This window comes from Gobius niger, assembly GCF_951799975.1.
Source record: "Gobius niger genome assembly, chromosome: 15".
Taxonomy (NCBI): Eukaryota; Metazoa; Chordata; class Actinopteri; order Gobiiformes; family Gobiidae; genus Gobius; species Gobius niger.
The window spans coordinates 20,628,034-20,636,729 of NC_136866.1; the positions used below are offsets into that span (position 1 = coordinate 20,628,034).

General features: G+C 42.2%; 1 long non-coding RNA gene across 1 annotated transcript; it reads right to left on the bottom strand.

Annotated features, from left to right (window-relative positions):
• Positions 1-2,282: 2,282 nt before the first annotated feature.
• Positions 2,283-8,439, bottom strand: LOC306974678. The gene is made up of 2 exons (XR_013793654.1): positions 8,083-8,439; positions 2,283-2,953 (listed from the first exon to the last, which is right to left on the bottom strand). It is a non-coding gene; the product is annotated as an uncharacterized lncRNA (long non-coding RNA).
• Positions 8,440-8,696: the final 257 nt, after the last annotated feature.

An 8,696-nucleotide genomic window follows, 5' to 3' on the forward strand; every position in this document is an offset into this window, starting at 1 on the left:
CGACTTATTGGATTTAAATATTGGATGGACCCAGGTCTAAATGTATGGTTTTATTGTGTTGAAATATTAGTAACAAAGATTTATTCTGATATTGGATCTTGTTTTTGAATGAGCTATAAGTTAAAAATCTGTACAATTTCAAATGTTGCCTTGTTGCTTTTGGGTTCAAAGTTCAATAAACAAGTCAGGGATTTGATATATTAAAAAAAAACCTCAATATTACTTAATACTTACTTAATAATAGACATAATATTTTCTATGTGGTAAAATATTTTGATGGGGGAAGTAATTACTACTATCTGCTTCTTCTGAGCGTTCCTTGTAATTGGCTGAATCCACATGTCTCTCAGAGCATAGGAGCGGGGGCGGGGTTTAACCGTCACTGTTCCTTATTGTGTCATATCATATCACCCACCCACATAGCTGCAGAGAGTTGAAGCTGCAAAGAGCATTCTCTGGTCTGCCTTACATTCTCCGGGAAAACCAAATCACCATCAAAACAGGACCTCCAGGTTATGTCCAACAACCAGATGTGCCCCGGAAAGTTCCAGAAGCTGGGAAAGCTATAGGCGGATAAATATTCATCAACTTTGCTGCCAAGTTAAATAAATGCAGTCACCAAAGATCTTTAATAAAACTCTAGATCGGGCGTGACACTCGTGACAACGTGGCGGCCATCTTGCGACTGGCTGGTGAGGCTAACCCCTATAGCCTATGCAAAACCAGGAGCAACAATTTTATTGATACAACGGCAGAATGTGAGACACACTCATTGTTTGTGATTGGTTTGGTTGGACTAAGTCTAGGTATCTCAGTCAGGATCAGGTCATTGCTTTGAAACGTCTCATATTTGCACTGTTTTCTCCATTCATTCCCAGGGTTCAGTGGTTAGCACTCTAACCACTGCCCCATGTTCAATAAATATTGGTCACGTTGTGTTAAAGTAGGAAACAAATGTTACATTTGATATGAATAGAAGTTTGATTGGTTTGAAGTGTTTGACCGAGGAAAATCCATGAACAAAAGTGGTTAAATGTAGCTGAAACAACATTTTCTTGCCAGATATTCAAGGTCAGTCACAATTATCAAACAGTCATGAAATAACTAAAAATAGATCAAAACAGTATCAAGGAAGTAAGTGGTGTTTCCTTTTGATGACATTGCACTGGGCTAGTAGAGCCAGTCACAAGATGGCCGCCAGAATTGCCATTCTTTCCAACGTATTACTATGGCTTTGTCTTATCTAGAGGTTAATTAAAGACCTTTGGCAGGCACCCTTTCCCGCCTGATTCTGATCCTCATGTTATTCCTTAGTATATTCTACTTTAGATTATTACATAAAATGAACATCTAAGATAAAAAATGTTTCATTCTTTTGTCTAATTATGGTAACATTTACTTTAATTATCACCACCACCTTGTTTTAACCATAATCATCCATTAGAAGAAAAACACATAGAGCAGTTGAGTCGGAGGTTGGTGGTTCGAATCCCCGAACAGGCACTGCTGCTGCGCCCTTCCGCACAGCATATAGAACACCACCATTTATTGAGACAAAAAAGAATCGAGAAAATAAACCTGGATTTAGATTCGTAATTCTTTTAAAAAGTGTAGGGAGAAGGCAAAAGTCATTTGATTGGTAGCTGACGCCGTGGGGATGTGTTCTGTCATACAGTGTGGACAGAATCACAGGCTGTTCCGAATGTCCGCCCTCACCCCTAGCTCCTCATTTAACTATATCGTGGCAGGTCTCGGGACTCTGGTGCTCGTGTTTACAAAGTTGGCTCAACTTCAGTAACAAAAGAACACAATTTTAAAGATCAACTTTTGGCTTGTTTATGAACAATAGGAAGCATGTGATTCTGACCTGCCACTGTCAGATGTTCTCCTCTAACTCTCACAATCTAATGACCATCGCCGCTCACGGCTGCATTGTGGGAAATTTTGAAAGTCACTTTTTTCTCTCTCTGGACATTCGGGTACCACTACAAAATGGCATGACCACCAAATAATGCACTAAAGGGAATAGAGTGGACATTTGGACACAGCCTGGGTGTGGCATGTGGTATGTACAGTATGTAAGCAGTAATTCCTGAAGTCCCTTCATCACCATAAGGGGGCTGGGTTTGATTGGACAGAGAGGAGGCCAGAGACCAAAGGCACACCTACCCCACCTAGTAGCCCCGCCCTGACGCAATAGTGCTGGGTTTGCTCGGATCATCGGCAGTAGCATTTCAAAGAGGGAAGTCTTCATGCATCAGCAGGAGCGGATCATCCTGTCGAGGTGTGGGACATCAGCAGGAGCGGATCATCGTGTGGAGGTGTGGGACATCAGCAGGAGCGGATCATCGTGTGGAGGTGTGGGACATCAGCAGGAGCGGATCATCGTGTGGAGGTGTGGGACATCAGCAGGAGCGGATCATCGTGTGGAGGCGTGGGACATCAGCAGGAGCGGATCATCGTGTGGAGGTGTGGGACATCAGCAGGAGCGGATCATCGTGTGGAGGCGTGGGACATCAGCAGGAGCGGATCATCGTGTGGAGGCGTGGGACATCAGCAGGAGCGGATCATCGTGTGGAGGTGTGGGACATCAGCAGGAGCGGATCATCGTGTGGAGGTGTGGGACATCAGCAGGAGCGGATCATCGTGTGGAGGTGTGGGACATCAGCAGGAGCGGATCATCGTGTGGGGCAAAAGCAGTATAGCATGTGTGGCACTGAGGGGTAGGGTTGTGGTAGCCAGGGGTGCGCAGTCGTGGCATTTTGGTACATCAGCAGAAGTGACGCAGGGCAAGCAGCACCGGGGCCAGCACAGCCCCCGCCCCAACCTGTAGCCCCACGCCCGCCCCCTTGGGAGTCGGCTTGTTGGTGGAGCTGCTGAGGGGGCCTGGGGACTGCGTAGTCATGTTGCCGTTCATCGTGCTGTTTCCGTCTGTTGAGTTCTGGGACATCACCTGGAGTAGAGAACACATGATGAGATGTTTAATACTGTGGTTCAGGACCATTGTCAGAGTTAGGCTGAGGATCAATGCATGAATCAGCAGAACTCTGGGTCATTCAGGACAAAAAGTTCACCTAATATTTCCATCAAAATGCTTGAAGGTGGGTCTCAAAGCTCCACCAGTTAAGAACCGATCCAAGCGTCACATTTTCAATAACCTAATATACTGTTCCTACGCCCCAAGTTACTCACATTAGAATCAGTATCAACTCTGGATAATCGGATAATTACATGACATGTGCCTCATGCTTCAAGAAATGTCCCATTGACGCGGTTCATTATGCATTTATGGTATCGGTGAATAGCTTTTCTATCCATATCAGGCGCTCAAAGCGATTTATAGAACTCATGCACCTGCGGGAGCCTGGATTCAAACAAATGACGACCCTCTCTACCGCCTGAACTACAGCCACGCCCGTCTGTCTAGTCTGAGTACTTGAGTAAGAAAGTAAAGTTGATTACTAAAGCGCCCTACACAGATAAAATCACAAAGAGCTGTACAAGAGAATAGGTAAAAACAAACATAATAATGTATATACATAATAAAATTAAAGTGACGCAAGTGACAACCCATCAACCAAAAGCTTTCTTAAACACGTCATCAGATCCGTTTTAAAAGAGAACACAGAGTCAGCCAGGATCTTATAATGAACCTTGGGGTTCTGGCCAGAGGAGTACGGGCTCAAAAGGTACTGGATGTACTGTGGTACTGTGCTTGACCAATTAAAGCTCTGAAAGTCAGCACTAAAATCTTTAAAGCAGTCCTGAATTTTACAGGAATGTCATGGTGTGGTGGAACGAAGAAAGTAAAAACCCAAAATGCAGGACTGCAACAAAACTGGTGATGTTTAATGACGGAAACCAAAATAACAAAATCCAGAGACAAAACTAAAACAGACCAGGGCTGACATAGACAATGACACGACAAAGGACAAGGGAAACACAGGGGTATAAATACAAGAGGAAACGGGGCACAGGTGAAACACATCAGGGCGGGGCAGGCAATAACGAGAGGAGTAAAGCAAAATCACAAGGACTGAACACATGTCAAAATAAAACACAGGACAAGACCAAACACAAGAAAACCTGAACAAAAGACGAATCATGACAAGGAAGCCATGTGGAGAACAAGACTGGAGTGATATGAGACCTTTGAGGGGCACCCCAATTCAGTCCTGGTTCAGTATTGGTCCGAGCTACAGCAGGTAAAGAAGTTCCTCTATCAAGCTTTGTTCAGGCTTTTACAACTGCTGTATAACCCTTGGCCTAGAGAGATTTGAAATGAAACAAAACACCGCTCCAGGGTTTAACATTATGACATGATTCTGCATGATGTGGACCCATTAAGTCTCCCAGCAGCATGAGAGAGCACACACAGACGAGTCTCATTCTGCACAAATGGGACTCGAACTGCATAAAACACACTGTGGGGATAAAACACTGGGATGGTCATTAAAGAGCCACGAGAAAAGCAGCACAGATTCATCAACAAATAAGACGAGAATAATTGAGTTTTTAAAGTGATAATATTTATTAGTGGGCATTTATTCTTGTATAAAAATAAATGTGCACTGTGCAGCAGAATAAACTTTGCTGCCTTAGGTCTTATTTGTTAATCAGTCCTATTAGTTGCCGTTATGTTATGCATGGGATTTGTTTGGACCTGCCCATGAATAACTGAAATGCTGAACAAGTCAATAACTAAGACGTGGCCATGCAGTATTTAACTCAGATCAAAACTGATTTGTTTAGCTCAAGTTCACAACACAGTGCCCATAAATAGGACTGGGTACTGTTAAATGATTACAAGTTTACAGTAGGTTCTACCAGAATCGAAGAAATTAAAGTATTGAAAACAGGTATTAAAAAAAAATATATATATATATATATATATATATATATATATATATATATATATATTATATCTGTAGATCCAAGTTTTGATGCTGTTGGTCCAAGGACACATCAAAGGAAGTGACTTGGTTGTTTCAGCTCAAATAAATCGGAAACCAAATATCGCTAAGTACCGGTATTGGAAAAAACAGTACCCAGCCCTACCCATAAGTGATTAGTATAGATTTAGAATGTTCTGAAAAACTATAATTTGCTGTTTACGATATGATAGGCCCTGCCCCTGACAGATAAATAGCTTGTCCCACGACCCAAGGTGAGTTTGGCTTCACTAAAGAACCAGTGCACACGGACATTAGGCACAAACTTGATGACAGTGTTTAATCTGCCTAAAACCCGTCTAATCCACTTGTGTAAGCCTTATCAAGACTATATAGGCCTATTCCTTTTACTCACTTACTCATTGATTGTAAAACTACATAATTAATTGTTTTAACCTGAGTGTGTTTTTGTTTTTCTCCTTACGTCCCTTTGCATAAGAGGCAACGGATTAACATGGAGACAGGACTACTTTACATGATGGGCCTATAGGCACTGAGCTTTGGCGTGTGGGGCTTAGCTGTCCGATAACACCACGGCTGATAAACAAATACCTGTAGACTCAGGATAAAGCGCCTGCTTTGCCTTAGGGGCTTTTCTGCCTCCTATCGTACCATCCTCTCTGGCGTTGGAAAGCAATGAAGAGCACCATTTTCTAAAAGTTAATACTTTTCTTTGCCTCCGTCCCCTGCCTACACTGTCGCACTTTCCAATGTTGCCAAGTGAATTATTTACATATTTGAGTCGGGGATAATATCTATAAACTCATTGCGCATGTTTTTTTTAGCATCCAAGCCTTTTTGGAGTTAGGATGTTTTGTGACTACTGCTGCACACACACACACACAGCATTTTTCTTCAGAAAGCTTAGATCTTTTGACGTGAGGAGGTTCCTAAATGTGTTTTATCAAGGCATTGTGGTCAGTATGTTGTTCTAGGGCAAGGATGCCCTAAGTGCTGCCCGAATGCAGCCCGAATGTGGTCCCCAAACCATCTTTTGGTGGCCCTCAGTGGCCTGCTTGCTGAACCAGCACACATTACCAGAGATGGTCCTTTTAAGGTAGAGGTTAAACGGACAATATGGAGTTTCAAAATGTTACAATTATGTATTTTCCTCCCCCTACATGTTCCAGCCATGTCCTAATGTGTAGAATGAGCCCAGACCTGTTCACCACAACTGCCTCTAAAATCCTGCACTGTCACTCAGAAAGTTGTTAATTCAGGTCCATAGTGCCGTGATGCATGAGGTTAATATAGAAGCTGCAGTTACACATATGACCTGAGGTGGCAGTAGTGAGTATAAAACGGCCAACTTACATATAGCCCCTTTAAAGAGACTATACGGAGTTTAAAAATGTTAAAATTAAGTATTTTCCTCCCCCTACATGTTTCAACAAGTCGTGAAGAAGACGCGTGAAGACCAGACAGGTACAAATGAACTCGTCTAAGCTCAGAAGAACAGATCTCACTATGTAAAAACGGGGGCCTATTCCTTCAAAGGGACTAGATACAAGTTGGTCATTTTTATACTCACTACTACCACCTCAGGTATTAAGCCTAACTGCAGCTTCTATTTTAAGCTTGTGCATGATGGCACACACATAGTCCCTTTAAATAAACACCATTGTCTTGGTGTTCTCAAAGAAGAAAAAAATGTGGTAATTTGCCACACATTGCCTCTGGGCCAGAAGAAACAATGAATAACAAATTATAGACAGTTGAATGAGACAAGCAAATTAAAATGAAATATTACATTACATTTTTGGGAGGTTTTTTTAGAAACAAAATTGCATGATGGAGCGTAAAATATTTATTATTATTATTTTTGCATAAAATTGCAAATGGGAATTACTAAAATGTAAAAAGAAAAACACAATTTTTTCCAATTCAATTTGGTTCAATTTAACCCAAGACCTGGTTCACTTCACCTGCTCCTGGGGTAAACGGAGCCTTTTATTTTGAAGACCAACATCTTTAAAACCATATTTTCCAGACAATTTTTGAAGATGCAAACACATATACAACCTCCCAAAATGTGTGTTAATAGTAAAATATTGTATCTATTCTACAGTGTTTACACAATAACCACCAATGCAAAAAGTGTCTCATCTTACCCCACTCTCCCCAATGGCCAAAAGCCTGAGTGTAGACTGTAGAACTTGTCTTGGATGTAAACATGAACCGACCTAAATTACCTCCAGATCATTCAATAGCAAGTACAATTACTTCAAATACAAACCTCAGTACTTCTTCCACTTTAATTCTATCAAATCAACTCGAGATAAGACAACTGACCTCGTCTGACAATAACAGTCTTACGCAACGTGCCCAAATTAACTAATTAAACATCTTAGACCGTCACACAACACGCACTATTTCATACAAAACGGGCCGTCAACACATTCATACACTCGTGCGCATTTGGTTACCTTTGGCGCAAGGTAAGACATGTAACTCAACCCGGTCTCCCGTCGCCAGACAATGCGCTGCGTTTGAATCTTTAATAGCCACGAGTGAGGGCCTGAGAATTCCGCTTTCGAATTACAAGGAGTTAAAAGAAAGAAAGCTCTGGGCTGTAAATGGCTCATGAGCAAATTGTAATTAAGACGCGCACCAATTTGGGAACGGCGCGGCTGAGCGCACAAGTCCAACCCAACTCTGGATACACTCCCATACTCTGGATCAAGATGAAAATAATCATAATAATAATGATAATAATAATAATGATAATAATTGAAAACTAACACTAAAACTAGGCCAACTTATGGCAAACTCGGGGTAAACCATGTTGAAACCAGGCTTAAATACTCTATAAAAGCATGTGAAATGAAATTATCTCAAATTAAAACTAGCAAAACCCTTCATGTGCAGCTCCTGGAGAAGCCTTAGTACCACCAGTGGGAATACGCACCATAGTTTGAGAATCATAGGCCTAGATTATAACATTTCCTTGCCTTTAAACACGCACTCCCCCAACTAAGCAACCCCAAACTCCTTGCCATATCGCCTCAGCCACCGAACGATGCCGCAGTATCCAAGAAACATCCATAAACATCCATAAACGTGCATAAACATAAAATGGAAAAAGGGTTCTGGGTAAAACTAAACTCAAGCAAAACCGAGAGTTTCCTACCTGTGTCGTCAAACAAAAAGCAAAAACAAGCACTCCGAGCTGCAAGGCGCTCATTTTCCACATTTTTATGTGTTTTTTTTTGGAGATATGTGATCCTAAACGGAGGAGAGTGCGCACGGAACACGGTCTGGCAAGTCGAGTGCCCCGTGCGTAAAAGGCGCAGCTTTTATACTAGACGTGGCCCCTCGGTGACGCACGGGCCAGCAGGCACTGTCCAGGAAACGGGAGGAGAGGAGTAATGTCGTTTTCAGACTCCAAATGCGATCAAAGGAGGCGTTATGATCATTTGTCCGCGGTAACGCAGGTAATAAGGGTTATCAATTGTGCCAAACGGATCCGGGAAGGTTAATGTGGAAAGACAAGGGGACAGGGCGCATGCGCAGCGAGTCTTTAGAGGAGTCTCTGCGTTGGCCTAAAATCTGCCGTTTTTGGACACGGGGGTTTTAATTAATTCGATGATGACAAAAGGATGTCCCTATCCTATAACCTGTGACATAACAGTGACATCTGGTGGTTAATATGAAAAACTGCAGGTGAATGAAACTGGACTTTGAACCTTTTGAAACCTTTGCTGTAATTACAAGCACAAATATGAGGAGAAAGACTGGACCTCC